The following is a 20,202-nucleotide window of genomic DNA, read 5'->3' as shown; positions in this document are numbered from 1 at the left end:
GTGAGGAGACTCCGGTGCCAGTCCGGAGTCGGTCTCTGCTCATGCTCAGATTATCCTCACAGCACACCAGAATAACCAGGAGAACCAAGGGAACCAGAAGAACCTATATAGAACCGAGAGTACCAGGAGCTCCTGAAGAACTAAGGGAACCAAATGAACCAAAATACGATAATCATAAGATTCATGACAAAGATAGCTAAGATAGCCATGGGAACCAGGAGAGCTAAGAGAAAGTAGAAAAAACAGGAGAACCAAGAAAACTAATCGTTCATGCAAGAGATTAAGAAGATGCAAGATATCAAGAAGATGCAAGAGATTATAAAGAATGAGGGACCCAGCAGAACCAGACTTTATGAGATATAAAACCGGGATATGCAAGGAAACCAGGGGATTCTAAGAGAGCCAGGGAATCCTAAGAGAGCCAGGGGATCCTAAGAGAGTCAGAGGATCCTAAGAGAGTCAGAGGATCCTAAGAGAGCCAGGGGATCTTAAGAGAGCCAGGGGATCTTAAGAGCCAGGAGATCTTAAGAGCGAGGGGATCCTAAGAGAGCCAGGAAATCCTAAGAGAGCCAGTGGATACTAAGAGAGCCATGGGGTCCTATGAGATCAGGGGATCCAAAAAGAGCCAGGGGATCCTAAGAGAGCCAGTGAATTCTTAGAGAGCCATGGGATCCTAAGAGAGCCAGGGGATCCTAAGAGAGTCAGGGGATCCTAAGAGAGCCAGTGGATCCTAAGAGAGCTAGGGGATCCTAAGAGAGCCAAGGGGTCCAAAGAGATCAGGGGGATCCTAAGAGAGCCAGGGGTCCTAAGAGAGTCAGAGGATCCTAAGAGAGCCAGGGAATCCTAAGTGAGCCAGGGATTCTAAGAGAGCCAGGGGATCCTAAGAGAACCAGGGGATCCTAAGAGAGTCAGGGGATCCTAAGAGAGCCCAGAGGATCCTTAGAGAGTCAGAGGATCCTTAGAGAGTCAGGGGATCCTAAGAGACCCAGAGGATCCTAAGAGAGTAAGAGGATCCAAAGAGAGTCAGGGGATCCTAAGAGAGCCAGGGGATCCTAAGAGAGCCAAGGGATCCTAAGAGAGCCAGGGGATCCTAAGAGAGTCAGGAGATCCAAAGAGAGCCAGGGGATCCTAAGAGAACCAGGGGTCCTAAGAGATCAGGGGATCCAAAAAGAGCCAGGAGATCTTATGAGAGCCAGTGGATTCTTGGAGAGCCAGGGGATCCTAAGAGAACCAGGGGTCCTAAGAGAGCCAAGGGATTCTAAGAGCCAGGGGATCCTAAGAGAGCCAGTTGATCCTAAGAGAAATAGGGGTCCTAAGAGTCAGGGGATCCAAAAAGAGCCAGGAGATCTTATGAGAGCCAGTGGATTCTTGGAGAGCCATGGGATCCTAAGAGAGCCAGGGGATCCTAAGAGCCAGGGAATCCAAAGAGAGCCAAGGGATTCTAAGAGCCAAGGGATCCTAAAAGAGCCAGGGGATCTTATGAAAGCCAGGGGATTCTAATAGGCAGGGGATCCTAAGAGAGCCAAGGGATTCTAAGAGCCAGGTGATCCTAACATAGCCAGGGGATCCTAAGAGAGCCAGGAGATCCTAAAAGCCAGGGGATCCTTAGAGCTATGAAAATTACAAGGTCCAAGATAACTAATTGAAACAATAGAATTATGGGAACATGGAAAAGGATCCTACCAAAACATTAGTAAAAGAGAAAGTTTATTTAGCCGTTCTCCGTCCATCTTCTTCTTTTTATTCATAAATTCTACTTACAACTCAGGAGAAATAAGTGAGGAAGAAGGAAATATCAACAGAAATATACTTCAATATAAGCGGTAAAAGGGGCTGTAAAGATATTTATACAATTTCCAAACAGCAAACAACATCTTCCACGGTTTCCATTCATATATGTCTTCTTACAAGCCGAGTGTCTCCATGAACTCTGAATTCTCTGTGAACCATGAACCTTGAATTCTCCTTGAACCCTGAATTCTCAGTGAACCCTTGTTTCTTTTTGAACCCTTAAGTTTCCATTAACCCTGAGTTCTTCTTGAACCATGAATTCTCCGTGAACCCTGAAATCTAAATTCTCTGAATTCCGTGAACCCTGAATTCTTCTTGAACCCTGAATTCTCCGTGAACCCTGAATTCTCAGTGAACACTGAATTCTTCTTGAACCATGAATTCTCCGTGAACCCTTAATTCTCCCTGAAACCTAAATTCTCTGAATTCCGTGAACTCTGAATTCTTCTTGAACCATGAATTCTCCGTGAACCCTTAATTCTCCCTGAAATCTAAATTCTCTGAATTCCGTGAACCCTGAATTCTTCTTGAAACCTAAATTCTCCGTGAACCCTGAATTCTCCGTGAACCCTTAATTCTCCCTGAAACCTAAATTCTCTGAATTCCATGAACCCTGAATTCTTCTTGAACTCTGAATTCTCCGTGAACCCTGAATTCTCAGTGAACCCTGAATTCTTCTTGAACCCTGAATTCTCCGTGAACACTGAATTCACCGTGAACCCTGAACTCTCCAAGAATCCTGAATTCTCCATGAACCCTGAATTCTTCTTTAACTCTGAATTCTTCTTGAACCCTGAATTCTCCGTGAACCCTGAATTCTCCATGAACCCTGAATTCTTCTTGATCTCTGAATTCTTCTTGAACCCTGAATTCTCCGTGAACCCTGAATTTTCCGTGAACCCTGAATTCTTCGTGAACCCTAAATTCTTCTTGAACCATGAATTCTCCGTGAACCCTGAATTCTCCGTGAACCCTGAATTCTCCCTGAACCCTGAATTTTTCTTGAACCCTGAATTCTCCGTGAAACCTGAATTCTCCGTGAACCCTGAATCCTTCTTGAACCCTGAATTCTCCGTTAACCCTGAATTCTCCGTGAACCCTGAATTCTCCGTGAACCCTGAATTCTCCGTGAACCCTGAATTCTCCCTGAACCCTGAATTCTCCGTGAACCCTGAATGCTCCTAGAAACCTGAATTCTTCTGGAACCCTGAATTCTTCGTGAACCCTAAATTCTTCTTGAACCATGAATTCTCCGTGAACCCTGAATTCTCCGTGAACACTGAATTCATCGTGAACCCTGAATTCTCCATGAACCCTGAATTCTTCTTGAACCCTGAATTCTCCGTGAACCCTGAATTCTCCGCGAACTCTGAATTTTCCGTGAACATTTAATTCTCCGTAAACCCTGAATTCTTCTTGAACCCTGATTTCTCCGTGAACCTTGAATTCTCCATGAACTCCAAATAGATGGAAATAATGATAAATAGGTTCTAGTATTAATAATGAAACAATTTGACTACGGCCGGAATGCTCCTATAGTCTTTTTAATCAATGAGTTAAAATTTGAAATATCAAAGTTCACACCATAAGGATGCAAAGATATATGGATTAGAAAATTTAAGAATTTGCTATCCTGCGCAGTGAGAAAAAATGCTGTAAACTAGTTGTTGATTAATGGATAATAGATGACTCACCATTGCGTACCAAGAGGGGGAACGTATGGCTCATTATGCCACGAAGATAACAGATTAGATAGATGGAGGGAGGGATTGATATTAGAATAGGTAGAATGAAGGATAACTGAATGGATATATAGATAGTACAAGTGTGGAATGGATAGATAGGGCTAGAGAGATGGAAGAAAAGAGAAGAGGAGAAAAATGTAGTCATGGATAGATACAAAATGGGTGGGCGTGTACGTGTGACCCCCCAACCCCAGTTACAGCCCTGGGTGGTAACATGGTAAAAATATTTGGATGGCAGGTGGATATTTGGCTAGAACGGATAGACAAAGAAATTCATTGAGAGAAATATATATTTGTAAATGGACAGATGTTTAAGTGGATGAAGATGTGGAGTGAAGGTTGGTGAATACTGAATAGATGATTTTTATAAATGGATAAATAAATAGACATTGGATAATCACAATCATGAAAGGGCTAAAATGCGTTTTTAATTCTTTTTGATCATTTAATAGAGTTTATTCTGTTCCTAATTGAATTGAGGAAGTGCACATAAAACAAGAAAATATATTAAAACATTTCTAAATTGTCAATGTGAAATCGTAAATTTGCAATAAATTTAAATTGACATATCGACAGTGTCAGGAGTGTCAGAGGTACAGAGGGGATAAGATAAGATAAGATAAAGTTTATTGCTAAAATAAATGTATCTGTATACAGATAGAGTTTACAATCACAAAATTGATGATTATATTAACAGTACAAGTATAAGGCAATTAGGTGGAAAATAGCTCTTGGCTGTTTTGATTACTTTTTCCACCTAATTTTAGTAATAATAACAAAATATTTCAATTAAATAGTTTTAAGGAGAACGATTAGAGATCAGGGTGCAAATTTATCATATGCAAAATAGTTTATACATTAATTCGAATAACTAGAGTTTAAAGTAATTTTCTGACATGTACACAACAAATATCAAAGCATATTAAAACATATCTAATTAGTTTTACATGAATAGCAATTCGGTTTATAACAACACATTGTCCTATAATTTTCAAAAAGAGAATTTAGTAGTCTATTTTTAAATATGCTTAGAGAGTTGCTTTTTTTTAAGTCAAGAGGCAGGTTATTAAGAAGAGAGCTTGATGGTAAATACTGTAATGAGCACATTTTGAGAATGTCAAGTTGATAGTTAAGAGATCTTTCAAAGGTTCCAAGCTTTTTAAAAATATTTTCAAAAGATGCAGGAAGAAGTTTATATGTATATTTATACATAAATATAGCTTGGTTAAAGTCTACCAGATCATTCATCTTTAGAATCTTATACTTAAGGAAAAGAGGATCACTATGAGACGTGGCTTTTGAGTTATCAATTAATCGTATTGCTCGTTTCTGTAAAATGTGAATTTGTTTCATTTCAGAACATTTATTACATCCCCGGCTGAAATTCCATATTCAATAAATGATCGAAATAAAGAGAATGTCGGACAAAACGAAAAAATATGACAAAAATAACATTTATTGGAAAAGAAGGAGAAAATATATATAAAAATAAATTAATTTTTTTTTGCACTGAAATAAATCAATGGAAAATAAAAATTAAGAAAAAAAATTTTTGTGAACAAAATGAAAAGGAAGGAGTTTAAAACATGAAGGATAAAAAAGAACATTGATCTTTTTGAAATCTTAAGCATACTTCCGACCCTTGTACAATAAATCCTCTGGGGGTTGGGATTAGAACCCCCCGGGATTACAACCTGGTGCAAATAAATTTCCCCTGTATAATACGATTCCCCCCCTTCTCTCTACCACACACTTCTATCCCATACCTCAAACTTCTCTGTTATGTACTCTGTGGTTTAGAACTAATTCAAATTTATTTACGTTGAAAACATAATTCACCGAACATCTGAGTTAGTTTATAAGATCAAAAAGATGATTCCATATCTGCGTTTTTCGATTAAGGTATCTTTTAAACTCATCTATAATGTAGCAAACAAAAACCTAAATTGTATGATTATTTTAAATGAAATGAAAACGCAATAAAGGAACTGAACAGTTGTCACAAACAATTATTTTCTCATCCCTATATATCTTCAACCTATGGCTTGAACTTTTGATATTTTAAACTTTGACATTTAAACATGAGGAAAAGTTACTAACTTCGTTTTTTATAGAGATTATGTCTGCGAGGATGGTGCGAGCGAGGATAAGGTTTAAATTAACAGAACCCAGAAATTCCTGGTTGACTACAGGATTCAAGTAGTCATCGAAAGTACCAAGCGTCTCGAGAGCAGTAACTTGTCCCATACCTGGAATATCGAGGCATGTAGGATCAATATAAGATTGTTGCTGATTGTCCTCCTCGAGCATTCTAGGAGGACGCACTTATGATCAAAGAGATTCGTATCAAGAGCCAAATACAACTGATTAGAAAGTGATCTATCCTAGATCTCGAATGGTCATTTTTGTTTAACGGAACGTGACTAAAGATTCTTCTATCCGGATGAAAATGTCTGAAGAGGTCCACTACCTAACTGTTCTCAACCCACTAAGACAATATCCTAGAATTGTTAACGTTTGGTATCTGAGCCATATTGTTGATATCGAGGTTAAATTTGTTCGTCGCTTGTGTGGGCATCGGAGACCATATTAAGATTGCCACCGATGAGAAAGCTGTGATTACCTAAGCTGGAGATAGCAAACAAAAACCAAATTGTAGGATTATTTTAAATGAAATGAAAACACAATAAAGGAACTGAACAGTTGTCACAAACAATTATTTTCTCATCCCTATATCTCCTCATCTCTTGAACCTTTCATTTTTTAACTTTGATTGTTTGATCTATCAGAATACATAATTTAAAATATTAAAGGTATATGACATCAGATTGCAAAGATTTAAGGATTGAAACATTAAAGTATGATCAGTTTCTTTTTAAATTCGTCCGCATATTGTCATCCGATTTTTGATTATTTGTAATTGAAATAGATAATTTATGAAGGCCTTAAATTTTAGAAAGAAAAGACAAGATTATGACGAGTGTTCCAAATTTCTATTTATTTATTTCGGTTTGAAAAACAAGATTGTGTTTGATTATGTTTTCTTCTCATTTCTAAGAGTTTTTGATAAATAGTTTCAAGGATTTGCTTCTATAAGGGAAGGGAAGCAACCACAAAAATTTCTCTTTTTAGCCACATTCTTCTCATTTTCTAATAAGGGAAACTTCAAACTCCTCGTCCTTCCCATATTATTTTTTTAACTGTTCAATCCTTGAAGATAAACATTTTTTAATGTGGGCATAAAGGAAATATTGTAAACATTTTAGCTCTATGGAATGGAAGGACTAGGTGACTCATACGAAAAAATGAGGAGAATGTGGCTTGGACAAGAAATTGTTGTGGTTGGCCTTCATTCCCAACTTTGTATAAAAGATATAAGTTGGCGAATTGTAATTTTGTAATCTAAGAAACAATTTCTTTCTCATAGAAACGTATCCATCCATAAGATATAAGTCTATATTAAAACATTTGATAAAAGTGTGTTTTCTTAGAGTTTGCTCAAAGAATATTCAACGTTTCAGTTGCATAATATGTATCGATACATTAAAGACATAAAAAGGAAATATTTCTCGTTCTTTAACCTTTATAGACCTTCTCTCAAATGCCCTCTATCTCAAATCTCCATGTTGGCTTTCGTCTCCCCCCCCCTTCTTTGCCCCATACCGCGCTATACAATAATCCAGAATACTCTGTACAGAGCAATCAATAATCTCCAGATATTTTGGAATTATCAACATTACAGGGATTTTATTCTCAACCTAGGATACGTTTTACGTATACAATACATATAATTGTTGGAGAGAAAGAACCCTTCAAAATAATTCGACAGTAGAGAACCTGATGAGATGAGAATTAAATCTGGGTATCATGTTAAAGAGTTTCCTTCCATGCAAAGATGGCAATGCCCGATTTACACCAGTGACCTTGAAAGCTTTGGCTAAATAAGATATCAATCTTATTTTTTGTGGATTCCTTGTTTATAAGAAGCAATGGAGAAACTCACAGAAATAAACACTTTTCAGAAAAACGACAGTATAATCTTCCACATTTTTTATCAGAATAGGGTTTTGTTGCAAATCGAACATTGCCATCTTTGCATGGAGGGTCACTTGAAATTACGTTTACAGTACCTTAAAGATACTAACCAGTGGACGCGATTAAAATTATTTGTAAAAACTAGTCTCTATAGATTAGTTGCCATTGAGATTAAGAGGGCCCCCCCCCCCCCCCGGGGGCAGAACAACTCATAAATTCTAGCATTTGAAGGATATTCGTTCTTCTGATTATCAAATACGCATATAATCTTATAATTGCTATTGAACGATGTTGTAGAGATATAAAATAAGTTCTATAACTCTTGCTAACTAATCTTTGTTCATAAAAAATCTAAGGATTTGAGAAAAATACTTATTTTTGTTTTTGACAATTTTGCATATTGTAATTAGGACTTATCAATGAGTAATTTTAATACCAAAGACGAAAGTAATATTCATACATAGGACATGAATATTCACTGTGCTATGACTATAAAAATATCAATCAATCAAATAATCTGATTTTCTGTAAAGTTTTGATTGGTTGTGAGACAGATTGATGATAACATTATGTAAGTACATATATAGTTTCATCACTTTGATCCGTATATTGCAGGTAGAATAGTGATTTTTTTCTATCGGTCATGTTTCGACGATAAGTCATGATAAAAAATTTGATTAAGTTAGAAGATTGAAGTGTTCATTTTTAAACATTTTTTGGGAAGAAGCCGATTTATTGGAAAATATCTCGATATGAAGATTCCCTCTCTGCCCAGTCCTGTGGAGCATAAGTTAATTGAATCTCAGATATCGACTTCTACATATATGTACATTGCACATTCATTTTATATACTTTTTATACAATATTGTATATTGTATAATGTATAAATCTACCGTTGTATTTTTCATCCTATTCTTCTATTCTCATATCCTCCTATCCTTCTTTTCTCCTATCCACCGTGCTCCTATCCTCCTATCCTCCTATCCTCCTATCCTTCTATGCTCCTATCCTCCTATTTTCCTATTCTCCGTGCTCCTATCCTCTTATCCTCCTATCCTCCTATTTTCCTATTCTCCGTGCTCCTATTCTCTTATCCTCCTATCCTTCTTTTCTCCTATCCACCGTGCTCCTATCCTCCTATCCTCCTATCCTCCTATCCTTCTATGCTCCTATCCTCCTATCCTCCTATTCTCCGTGCTCCTATCCTCTTATCCTCCTATCCTCCTATTTTCCTATGCACCAATCTTCCTATCCTCCTATCCTCCTATCCTCCAAATCTATCACCGTAGTACATTATTAAAGTATATAGTATTAACGTTAATCGTGAAGATTACCCGCCCTTAATGAATATTGGACCAAATCTACCAGAATATACAAACATAGATAGTAGATGGAGTACATACTATACTAAGGTTTGGGATCTAGTATAATAGAGGAATTAAAGTGCTGTGAGTACAGAAAGACGAGGGAAAAAAATTTTAAAAGGGAGTGTTCGCGAAAAATGAAAGGAGATATGTAGATTGACGTCAAATTTAATTCGATATTAATCGTTACTAATTTTCTGGCTTTTAATACTTTTTTACTTTACTTTTTTACCATACTAGCCTTAGAGGGCGCTTCGCGCCCATCTTCTAAATTAATTGTGAAAATGTTCTCTTTGTGTACATCGTAAAACAAAACAAAAATAATTCGCGGATTTTCACAAAAAAATTTCGTGGATTTTCAAAATTTTAAAAAATTTAATGAAGATCGAATTTTGATAGAGACAAATATTTGAAATTTAGATCATTCATAAACCTTCCCTGTGGTCACGTGATGTCCCACAAAAAATTTGGGCCCGATCGGTTCAGCCGTTTTGACGTTTATTGGATACAAACAAACAAACAGACAAACAAACAGACAAGCCAAATTTATATATAGATGTTCCATTAGTAAGTACGATGTGTACTTTTAAATTTAGTTCTGGAAGGGGGGTGAAGTTTTGTGCTAAATCTTAAAAAAAGATAAGCTTTAAAGCTTTTAATGTTCGGTATATAGGATTTAACAAAAAATCATCAATTATGGGGTTTTCAGTTAAAAAAAATGAAAATGACATTTCCAGGGCCATTATTTTCAGGATTGAATTGTTTACATTGAAAACTTGAAGCATGCTAGACTGCTCGAGGGAAATGTTTTATAAGGATAAGAAGTAGAAAAACAAAAAGAGATTAACATACATTGAATTCATTGAATAATATGTTGAATTGTTACTATTTGCTTTACCTTAGATTAGCATAAACAAATAACCTCAAATTTTGCAATTGAATAGTTTTATTCTTTGGATATTTACAACCTGCAGTTTGCAGGATTGCTGGCATTTATATTGCATTTACAGGCCCGTAACTAAACGTTTTTGCAAAGGGTCTCACAGGGGATCACACAGAGGATAACACAGGGCCCCCCCCCCCTAAAGTTACGGCATTGTGTATTTATATATACATTCATAATAAAAATATTTTGTTTTTACACTTTCAATTCTGAACTTTTACAGCATGAATCGAAATTTTTAAAATCATTTTCTATTTTGTTTGTCTAAAGTTTTTAAGATAAGATATATAAAGTTTTTCATAAAAAATGTTATTTAAAAGTAGCCAAAAAACTGTTTTTACGTGCTTATTTTAAAAAAATACATAAATAGGCTGACATAAAAACAACTAATAACTCGAGCTCTAATTTTCTATTTTTATATCGCTATATATATATATATATATATATATATATATATATATATACTGACGTCGTAGATCTATTTTTAAACAATTGTTAAAAATCTATATTCCGTTAAAAATATTTTTTTATCATACAATTAATCACACCGCACTTGAATTTTTCATCTTTCTTATTCTAATTTTAGGGTTTTCTCAACAAAATAAATCTTTGTGTAGAATGAAGCGTTCCAAGGACATTTCCGACGGTTTAAAAATAATTATAGGTTTTTCATTCATGGATAAGAAATTAGTCAGATAAGATAAAGATTGTCTCAATTTGTCCTACTTCTGCTTAGAACTGGACCCTGAGCAGGGATTTCCTTGATATTATGGTTCCCTGGGGGGTTGGAGAATGATCCAAAATATTCATCTTATTTTTATCCACAACCCGATAAAATAATACACAGGCTTTACTTCTTATGTTTAAACTCTAAACTGTTTCTTTAGCTTGTCTGTCTGTTTGTTTGTGTCCAATAAACGTCAAAACGGCTGAACCGTTGTGTGGGACCTCACTTGACCCCAGGGAAGGTTTACGAATGATCAAAATTTTCTAAATTTGTTTTTAAAAGTTTTTTTTCTTTGTAAAATTTTAAAAATGCGCAAAAAATATTATGAAATCCGCAAGCTTTTTTATTTTTGTTTTATACTCTACAAAGGGAAGATGCTCACAGCTAAAGCCACAATTAAAAGTTGAAATAGAAGATTGGGCGCGAAGTGCCCTAAAAGCTTAGTAAATTTATATATCCAACCGTTTTGTGTTATCATTTGGGGAAATATGTTTTTGATGTGATTTTTACTTTATTGATCGTTTTCAGTTTAAATTCAGGTTTAATCTCTCATACAATCAGGATTAAAAAACTTGGTACATACATCTGCATAAATAGATAAACCAAAATCTAAGTTGTAATTTAATTAATAATTAATTGATTTTTTTTTCATCAAAATAAAATGTTACTGCATAGCATATAGCACGAAAATTGTAAACACTATACTTAATTTTTTACAATTATTAATTTTATTCTTTAAGTATCTATTAAAGTAGAATTACGAGGGATGTTCAATAAGTTCCGCGATTTTTTTAAAGGAACTTCTAGACGTCTCAGCCTTTTAATTTTTTTAGCTTTCTCATGGGATAACGTTAACAATGCTTGTCACAGCCTAATGTCTTATCTACAGAATTAAACTTTATCCATTTATGCATGTTCTAGAAGTTGAGTAACCTTAAAAAGTCAAAAGAGGGTAAGCCTTTATTGTTGAAAGAGTCCTTGAAGGTTTTATAGTTGTAATCTGCATTTCAGCAAACAAATTAGTATCTTTTACAAAGACCTCTTTGGAGCAAATGTTGTCCAAATCTTTGCAATTTTTAAAATCTTGCTTTACAACTTTGTTTGCAGCAACATATCAGATTTCAAACTCATCAAACATCATTAACTAAGGAGCCTTGTGAATTTGGATTGGCTTTTTGAACAAATATCCATCAAGGAAAAAATAACTATCCGTCTCTAGTATATTGTTTAAATGGAATAGATAAAATATGCATAAAGATAAATATTTTCAAAACTTCACTCATCCTTTCATGCATATCTGGGCTTATGCCAAAATATGGAATATGTACAAATATTTGAAATATTTTATCTAAATCAGATTAGGCCGGAAAGGGAAACCCAGTACATCAAAAGTATTTAAATACCCAGAGGTATAAAGTGCCTGGATTTGGAAGTGGACACGGTTCTGAAAAAAAGATTAAGTAAAAAAGATTATGAATTGACTGGATTAGGATGGAAATATTGAGCAGGCTTACAGTACGATTATACGATCATTCGAGATTTTCAACTTTCAAGATTTTTTTTTGGAGTTTGTCTGTCATGGAAGCAATCATTCAGGTTTTAACCAACTTTTAACTTCTTTTAACCAACTACGACGCGACATACGACGGAAACTAAACATTTTGAACTTGTAAAGAGATAGAGCCCTGCTACATGACTACTGCGAGGTCCCAAATATTATAACAATTTGATGGACTTGGTTTGTACAATATGTTTTAAAAAACTTAAATAGACTAAATAAATAAACTGCAGTTTCATGTGTGTACAAGATGTACGTAGATTCTACATCTCCTACAAACTAGAGAAAATGTGTGCTAATATCAATAAGATCATAATCAGATTTAATCGGATCAAGATTTAAGGATGAAAACATTAATATTTTAACCATTATAAAATTAAAACTTAATTTTCTTTAGGTACCGACTTACTTTAATTCTTATTTGTTTTATCTACTGTCTAAAATAAATTATGTGCACGTAATAAATCTATTCCATGTCATGTGAATCACCATGATTCGTTAAATATGAGATTTAAAAAGTCGTCTTTACTTAGTCTTAAGGTATTACACAGTTTCGATGTTTAATTGTCTTCTAATAAAAATGAGTTAAACCCTTTATTTGATATCTTCACGAACATGCACACAATACACACACAAAATCCATCTCACACGATCATCACACATCAATAATTTAAAAAAGGTAGATTTGAGAAGGTTAAGATTTAGTCAAGATTAGATTAAGAATTAGATTCCAATCCTTATCCTCTCCTTATATCTTTTACCCTTTACAGCCTCACCCTATCCTAATTTCTCCTTAGTTTATCCTCTCTTTATTCTTTACCCTTTGTTAGTTCATCCTATCAAATATTTCCCCTACCCTTCTCCAACTATCCTAATTCTTCCCTCTTTGAATTTCTTCCATTCTTCCTTATTCCATCCTTCTTTAAAAACTAGCATTTTTTATGGTTCAAAGCAAGTATTAACAATAATTCAAATGATTTAACTTTATTGAGATTTATTTATTTTTTACTCTTCATGTTGCACAGATGGATCCTTACATTAAAAATATGATTCAAATCAAAAGTGATAATTTAGTGTTGTTATAGTATTCATAAAACTGTCCGTCTACTCTACGCAGAGACGGAGAAATGCGCTCAGTCCGAGCATAGAATGAAACCAGCAAAAAGTCGGAGAAAAGAAGGCAGTCTATAGTAACCCGCACTCAGATGAAGTAGTTGGCTTTTGCCTCTAATGCTAAGCGAGTCCCGTATTTCCATTCTAAAAAATTGCAATAGTTATTAATAAAGATGTTTAACTCTTCCCCACTCCTATTAAATTGAGCTACAAGATAGATCCAAAATTAAGGTCTCCTACAAATACAAGTGCCCGGGAATTTTAGATAGGCCTCCCCTAATCCATTTAAAACTATAGACTCAAAAAGATATTATCGGGTTGGCCACACTAAATTTCCCCGGCACACATGTACAGGGTTACCCCCAAAGGATGAGACTGTAAAGACGACCTGAAGCTCTTTTTACATAACAATTATAGGGTTTAATGCAGATTAGTCAAAGGAAGAAGAAATACGTTTACACTTGTAGGGAATTATGAATATAAGACAACTGACATTAAAAATTCCGTACAGTCGTCTCTGAAGTCTCATCCTATGTGGGTAACCCTGTATTTGTGATGGAATAATAAAAACTTGAACTATGCCAACAGGTCTGGAAGGTTCTAGGATTGTATGCTACCTGCATGCAGAAGGAATGTAGTGTGGGATTTCAGGGTGACATTATAGCACTCCTTAGGGACTCCTTGGTAAATATACTGCAGATATCTTATACATTGATACACACACACCCCAACCCTCTTATCATTACTTTTTTATTTTTTTATTTAAATTTTTTTTTATTTTAAAAAGGTTTTTATAAAAGATAATTACAAATTTGTACAATATTTTTTAATAGTATTACAGTATTCCAGCTGCTGACACTGAACCCATGAACAATAATAATATTGAAATAATAATCCTTGCAAGTTTTCTGGAATTTGCTATATAAGCAGGTATTTATAGATTGTTGAATGTTGATGAATTTTCTAAATATAGATCTATGTCACACAATTAATGTTTTCAAGCTCTGTTGAAGGGTGAGGAAAGAAAAAAAAACACCGCACCAAACGTGGAATTTTAAAAAATCTAAAGGACCCAATGTCAGAAACTCCACAAATGTGATAAAAGGAGTTTTGGCTAGGAGTAGATTATCAACAGTTGGAGTCTTGAAACTGATGTGTAAGAACATCTTGGGTAGTACTTGTAAACTATACTTGAACTTAAAGCTTCTACACATTAGGAAGATCCGTGGTTGATGGGTAACATGTTTCCCATGGGTTGTAGGTTTTACTTTAAAACTGGCTCACCAGACCTGTTTCTAAGAAGTGTAAGTCGAGCTTTTTCATAGCAAACCTAGACCCAGAGAGGTAAAAATCCTCTGTTCTCCAGGGTAATACAGCGTTGACAGATGAATGCAGACATTCCTTGTTGATTATCTTGTTTTCCTCATCCAATTTCCCTTCATACCTTAAGTTTCTTATGTGTGTACGTTTAACTTGGATTTGCCATTTTTTTCTCTGTCTCCCTGTACTCCTAGTTACAGTTGAAAGCGCCTCTGCAAAGACCTAGGTCCTGCTTTGAGGAAAGCTAGAGTTGAACTGTGATTACTTTTTTAGATTTTAAAGGATGAAGTTCGACAAATGGATTTAGAAACAAAGGAATTGAGTCTTTGCCACAAACTCTAATTTTCTAATCACTATATCTTTGGAACCAAATGTTGCAGACCTTAGATATTTCAAACTATGAATTCTGTTGGATCAAATAATCTGAGTTTGAAATGTCAAAGGTTTACAACATCGAGTTCTGAAGATATTGAGGTTTTAATATTTGATTTTGTTCCAAAGACTCAATTCCTTTATACTTTTTATTTGAAAATTAAGGAATTGAACTTTACCAATGGCTCCCTTTAAAACATCTTTAACGCAGCAAGGGATTTTTTAAAGTAAAATAAGTGGAAGGATTTTATAAATTTCCCGAAGAAGTACAGCTAGGGTGTTTAAAAAAACGGGTAGAAAGGGTCTACAGACTTGTTGGTAATCGTATTTTCATGATTGATTGAGCCTAATTTTAGGCTCATTCAATCTAAAAATAACAATTTTATACGCTTCTTCACCCCAATGTCTCATTAACTTAACGAACTTGAGGTCAACATCAGGAGAGAAATCGTTGCCCTGGACCCTGCTAAAGTGTGCGTATACAGAAATAAATGTAAGGGGGGGGGGGTAAAATTTGAACTGTAAATTTAAAACATTTGTCTTCTTGGATATCAGTCATATGTAAAAGATACTTTAAGGGTGTCCCACGAAACATGACAATAGCAAGACGACTTGGAAGTCGTCTTTGGTATTTGAATTTATTTGTGACATTTAGTCTTCTATCTACTTTAACATGTATGATTCTTGAAATAATTATCACATAATTCTCCTAGCCCTGGCATTTCCAAAAAGTGGTCTGCGTTTTTTGTGCTTTTAATATTACCTGAGATATAAAGAGTTTGGTTCAGATTTCAATTTTGTTAAATAAAAGCAAAATTGTCGAGATCTGAACGAAATTCTTCATATCTGGGGCAATATTGAAAGCACAAAAAAGGCAGACCACATTTTGGAAATGGCAGGACAAGGGAAATTTTGTGATTATTATTTCTAGAAATTTACTTCTAAAATTAGGTTGACAAATAAACGCAGCAAATTATATCAAAAATCAAGACGACATTCAAGTCGTCCTGCATACTGTCATGTTTCGTGGGACACCCTGTACATGTCCAATTACCTTGCAAGTACTACTTTATCTCTCCTTCAAACAAAACTAGCAGAAAAAATCGACATTTTATTTATACTGTTATGTTAGTAATAGTAAGTATTTAAACTAGAGATAGTAAAAGACATTTTTGAGAATGAAAAACTCAACTTCACTTAAATTCTACGAGATGAAAAAAAGGACAAAGGTCCAGAAAATAATTATGACTTGTAAAATTTTCTGTTGTGAAAAAAGTAGGAGCACAATTGTATTCTATATAATAAAGCTCTTCGTTCATTTATATCTTTGCTATGGCTGGCCAAACTCATGGTTACCCAAGATTATATTATAATTTTATATTTTATAATTATAAGATTTTATAAATTATATTTTTTTGCTTTAATTCGATTTTTTAAATTCCACGGGCAACGCCGGGCACTTCAGCTAGTTTGTAATAAAAAGAAAGATTACAAAACGGCGGTGCAATGACCAAAGTAAATTAAATCCAAATAAATAATCAAAAATGGTCTTTTACTACATCCAAACTCAAGCTTTTGTGGCTTGGCATTTAAAAATAATTTTTTTACTTCGCTATCCCTGATAGTGCCCATCCGATTAGGAATGTGCATTCTAAATAGATTTTTCATTCGGACTTCTGTCATGGTGGCTCTGGTTCACGTATACTATCTTCTTAGTGCACTCTTCAGTTTTAGATTTAAAAAGTGTGAAAGCTCTGAGTTCTAGGGGGGGGGGCTCCCTTTACAGGTCTGGGGGGCACTGCCCTCCTTGCCCCCTTATGTATACGCCCTTGACCCTACTGGTCTTCCTAAAGGTTATTTTTGAAGTTAGATCAAGGGCCCAAAAGTATCTTGCTGCTCATGGTGGACATTTTGAATAAGATTGTAATAAACTGTAAACTAAACTGTTACAAACTGTAACCTAACATTAAATACAAAATTGTGCAAACGGAGACGATCTTTTACTTTTTGCTCACTCCAGTTGGAAATTTGTTATTTTTATTTCTATTGTATGTAGGTTTTAAAAATGGTCTCAATCTTGAAAATCCGATTACAAACTAGTCTGACACCCTTATTCCCCGTTTCTTGAGACATCATGTACTTTTGCTCGATGTCATCGTCTTTTGAGAAATAAAATGCCAAGTTTTCTTCAAGAAAACTGTTTATGTAGACCTGTCAAAGATTGCTATATTAAGGTTCATTTTACACTAAATTAACTAATTGTATTTCAGTGGCGTACGAGGGGGGGGGGGCACCCATGGGGAGGCTCTTTTAATATTACATCTGCTTGCATTTCCCTTCCTCAGGCTCCCCTGTGAGCCAGGCTGGGCATAGTCCCCCTGGAAAATACAAAAATAAAAGGAAACTATAACGTTTAGTAACAACTGACAATGAAAAAGACTAAGGATTTGTCTAAATTCACTGTTAATACAAGGACAAGGAGAGAAAAGTTTTAGCCTTCTAAAGAGAATACTTCATTACACAAGATGTACTATGACGGAGAGCAGACTTAACGATCTTGCACTTATACAGCCTTACACCCTACAAGGCTGTCTGAGCTCTCTACTGAAAAAATCATTTAAATGTTTGTGCAAGCAAATTCCAGAAAATTGAAGCTTAAAAGAGTTGTTGAATATGTAGATTGAGTAAATTCTATCTTAAAATTTCAGAATAAATTTCGTTTATTAGTGAAAATATAATTTTTTATGATGCTGTGATTATTGATTTAGTTAGCTGTGATGGAGTTAAGTGATAAATTTATAAAGTCAAAAAGTTAGTTTTTCAAGCAAAGGAATAATTTTTAGAGTAACACCCAAAAATGTAGTCTTTTTGGTGTATTTTTATGGTGAACAAAAAAAGTCCAGGTGGGAGGGGGGGGGCAAAAAAATTTAATATCAGTATCAATATTTTCTCAAAAAAAGGGTTTGTAAAGGGGGGCACAATGTCGCCAAGGGGGGGGGCCCAAATTGTGCCCCCCCCCTTAACAAATGCCCTCGTACGCCCCTGTTGTATTTGTCAAGAGTGACTCAAGATGCATCAAATTCTAAATTTTGTAAAATTTTATCTTTTCTCGAGTCTCTACTTTGAGCTTCCTTCAACTCTTTTCATCTTTCATTTAATTTCCTTCCTTCATGTTGTGCAATTAATTAGAGAGAATGATAAACAGGGGGAATGCATGAGAACGTATATGCAGGAATGTATACAACCTATCGTAGAAAATTCATTGTTCCAGGGGGTTGAGCCCCAAAACTATCTGAAAACGGCTCCTCTGAATCTGATGAGAATACAGGGAATAAAAATTACAGGAACACAAAAAATACAGAGAATGCATGAAATAAAAAATAAAAGGAATTAGGGTTTCCATTCGCAAACTTTTGCGCGAAAAAATAGCACTTTGCGCAATCATTCGCAACCTTCATTTCGCGCAAAATTGTGCTATTTTTCGGAACAAATTCTCAGTAAAGGTGTAAACTGTATAAGTAGTCATTTATTAGATTGCACTTTTTCCATATAATTGTAATGCTTAAAAAGGAAATGATTACTTGCCTAAAACTCTATTTTTAACCTGATGCATAATGGCACACAGCAAATGAAGATTTGTACGATCTCACACAAAAGTTGAGCAGTATTTTGCCTTTTACTCATTATAATTACTTAAGATAGAAAGAGACGTGTAGCATAAAATGCATATGTCATTAGGCCTACAAGCAAAAGTATCAGTGAGTTGAACACTTCAACGTTGAGGCTGTATACAAATTCGATGACTAAGTTTCAGTGTTGTCATTATCTCGGTGGTCAAAGACCTTTAATATTTTAACCATATGCATTCTACTAGAAGTAGTCAACAGTTGAAATATATCAAAGTTTAACACCACACAAATATTCAGACATCTATAAAAACTATGCATCAATTTTCAATTTTCAAATTTCTAATTTCTTTTTTATTAATTTTTGTCTCTTAATTTGAAGATTTTGTAACTAAAAGTAACCAATTGAGAGCAGAAGGATCATTACTTATTTGTAGGTAAATTTTTTAACAAACCTTCAGTTGTTTGATTCTGTGCTGAAACTGTCAATTTTGGTCAGTTTGCAACAACATGTTTTGCGTAAAAATTTACTTTTTGCTCAATACTTCCAGTTTAGCGCAAATTATGCAAAAACATAAAATTGCGCAAAAATGCTAAAAAGTTCGCAAAAAATATTTGCGCGATTAAATTACGCAAATTTTGGGCAAAAAATATGACCATTTCGTGGAAACCCTACAAGGAATACAGGAAATACAAGAAATACGTATAGAGATTAGATGAAATATACAGAGAATACATGGGCTACAGAGAATGCATAAATCATATAAAACATCATTCAATTTATAATCAACCGCATAGAAATGTCTTAGATATTGCAATTCAAGAATGTAATGCAAGGAAAGTTAATTGCAGTTGCGTATACTCTGCGTACATATTGAAATAAGTTCTCTCTGGGCGGAATTTGTAAACAAGAATAGATGCATCAGTGTTCGTTTAGTATCCGAGGAGGATAAAAGCATTAAATTTTGATAATTTTGATAATTCACATAATAGTTTCCTATGACCAGAATATTTCATTGATTTTTTAATGTGAAAGATGGGTCTTATGTCCAGAGGCGCAACTAGGACTTTTGCTAGGGGGGGCAATTTATTAATTTGTAAGGGTCTGAGGGGGGGGGGGTTCCCCCCCTTTTCGAAAATTTTTCAAAAACAAAAGTGCTTTTTTTAAGGGTTTGAAGTCGAAAAAAAGAGAAATTTTAAGTTGTTGCATGCAGATTTGGCTGTGTTCAATTCAAATCGATTTTTTGTTCTTGTGTTTTCACAAAATTTATATTCCAAAAGCTGTAAAATGAATGATATGAGTCAATTCATTGAATATGTGTGCGAATCGCAAAACAGTATTTTTTAAGTACCTGGTTTAATTACAGATTAAATTGCAAGAAATAATCATTTATAGTTTCTGGAAAAAGATGATTGATCTAACCAATTCATTCATAATCTAAATTCATTTTCGATTTTATAGAACTTCTGTCAAAGAAGATAAATCTTGTTAGTTATCAAATGATAATAAGTTAGAAATTTGCCAGGTTCAGAATTTTCTCTAGATTTGGAACTGATTTTTTGCCACAAACTCTAATATTCTAATCCCTAAATCTTTGCACCGAGTGG

At 34.6% G+C, this 20,202-nt stretch overlaps 1 long non-coding RNA gene across 1 annotated transcript; it reads right to left on the bottom strand.

The window, feature by feature from the left end:
* Window positions 1-13,232: 13,232 nt before the first annotated feature.
* On the bottom strand, window positions 13,233-14,846 carry LOC111694736 (uncharacterized). Its single transcript, XR_002763701.1, has 2 exons — window positions 14,721-14,846; window positions 13,233-13,420 (listed from the first exon to the last, which is right to left on the bottom strand). It is a non-coding gene; the product is annotated as an uncharacterized LOC111694736 (long non-coding RNA).
* Window positions 14,847-20,202: the final 5,356 nt, after the last annotated feature.

Source organism: Eurytemora carolleeae, unplaced genomic scaffold (genome assembly GCF_000591075.1).
Source record: "Eurytemora carolleeae unplaced genomic scaffold, Eaff_2.0 scaffold22, whole genome shotgun sequence".
Lineage (NCBI taxonomy): Eukaryota > Metazoa > Arthropoda > Copepoda > Calanoida > Temoridae > Eurytemora > Eurytemora carolleeae.
Note: the sequence above shows the minus strand (reverse complement) of the source record. Positions and strands in the feature narration are given on the sequence as shown.